Consider the following 2,111-nt stretch of genomic DNA (forward strand, 5'->3'; position numbering starts at 1 on the left):
CTCTAAAAATTCGGAAAACCACCTTATGATAATCCTCCCACCATATCATAGGCACAGATAATCTTATTAATCTATGTAGTTGCAGAGATAAAAATACTTGTGAATTCTTGAATAAATGTAAAACTAAAAATATAATCTACCAATGTGATGTATTCTCTAATAATTACAAGAAAAACTTATATAGGAGCAACTAAAAATGAAATGAAACTTAGGTATAATTCCCATCGCTCAAGTTTAAGAAATAGAAGTAAGGCTAACTCTACCGGATTAAGTAGTTACATCTGGGAACTGAAAGGCAATAACATTAATTATATATTAGAATGGCGTATCCTGGCCAAAATATACTCACACAGAGTTGAAACGCTGTTTGATTCTTCTTTTCAGCGTTGACTGTTCACCATCCCACCAGATTGCTATCACTCCTTCCTTTCTCATTCATCTGTTGTGACAGAGAAAAACACAAGAGTATTATTATAGTACGTGTATATATATATATATATATATATATATATATATATATATATAATATATAATATATATATAAGTACATATATATGTGTGTGTAGTTCAAATTTTCAAAGAGCAAAAGATGAAGACATATATATATAAATATTATATATATATATATATATATATATATATATATATAAATATATATATATATATATAAATATATATATATATATATATATATATATATATATATATATATATAATATGTATATTATATATATATATATATATATTATATATATAATATATATATATATATATATATATATTATATTATATAATATATATAACGTAGTGTAAGCAAACTTATTTTTGTTTTTGGAAGTGTGGAATGTGTTTCGTAATATACAGACAACAAAGTGATATTTCGAACACTGCATACCCATGAAAACAGCAGAAGGATTGGGTATTTCACCCTTATAAGACAGAAAAAGTTTGCAATACATTGTTGCATTCCAAAGAAGCTTTGATATTTAGCATTTAACTTGACAGGTATTGTTGTCAGCAGGCAGTTTAGCTTAATGGCAGAGTACTCAGTTGGTACCTGAGTGGTGTGGGTTCGAGTTCAGTGGGTGTCGGCTGACAACCTTTTCCATCTTATAAGGGTAAAATACTCAATCTTTCTGCTGTTTACATGGTTATACTGGTTTCGAAATATTACTTTCCAGTCTGTATAATATATATATAAATGTTCGTGTGTGTTTAGTAAAAACCTCAAAATGTGTACATGTCATTATTTGGCTACTACATGTTATCTTACAGTAGGGTATATTCCAGAGCTGAATACACATGTGGAACTCCTCCTTGCATAAGATTAATACAAGAATAATCTAACATGAGGATAGGGGATGTCAGGCTTTAATAGTAGGTCACGACGTTTGTTTCTGCACTGCAGGGCAGCTTAAAGTTGCTGAGTTTATATTCATATACCATTATAGAAGCACATTCTTTATGATATAGCTGAATATTTTCTTCACTATTATATAATTGAATATTTTTCAGCAAAATCCTGATATCCTCTATCCCCATGTTATATTATTCTTATATATTTTTATATATACATATAGTATAGTTTATATAATATACATGTATGTGTGTGAGTATGCTTCTATGCATATATATATATTTGCATGTATTCATGTTTATATATTCTTGTATAAGTAGGCACATGTGCTTAAATACAAGAGCTCAAGATCAGCAACTCTCATCATATATATATATAATATATATATATATATATATATATATATAATACAATCAATCTCCTTGCTCCATTTCACTGTTTCTTCCTAATAGTTTTTCTGGGCTATTTTGCTTTACAACATCTTCAATTGAAGTGATTTTGTCTGAAAACGAATAATCCAAGAAAAACCTGGATACACATAAACACAGGCATCAGTGTAATTAACAATGCTCATGGCTATCTCAATATTGCACCTGTCTTCAGGTGTAGCTTTGAATAACAAAAAAAAATGTTACAATACTTTCAAGATTGTTTTCAAAAATACATTCCAAACAAGAATATATAAAACAAGCCCTTAGCCTAAACAAGTTTATTTGTTGCTTGAGAATGTTTCAAAGAGTTACTATATTAGACT

At 28.0% G+C, this 2,111-nt stretch overlaps 1 long non-coding RNA gene across 1 annotated transcript in view; it reads right to left on the reverse strand.

Moving 5' to 3' along the window:
• Positions 1-345: 345 nt before the first annotated feature.
• Positions 346-2,111, reverse strand: part of LOC118762791 — a 15,416-nt gene continuing 13,650 nt past the window's right edge. Inside the window, exon 3 of the long non-coding RNA XR_004998540.1 lies at positions 346-419. This is a non-coding gene — a long non-coding RNA (uncharacterized LOC118762791). The remainder of the gene's footprint in view (positions 420-2,111) is intronic.

The sequence above is a fragment of the Octopus sinensis genome, linkage group LG3 (genome assembly GCF_006345805.1).
Source record: "Octopus sinensis linkage group LG3, ASM634580v1, whole genome shotgun sequence".
Classification (NCBI taxonomy): Eukaryota; Metazoa; Mollusca; class Cephalopoda; order Octopoda; family Octopodidae; genus Octopus; species Octopus sinensis.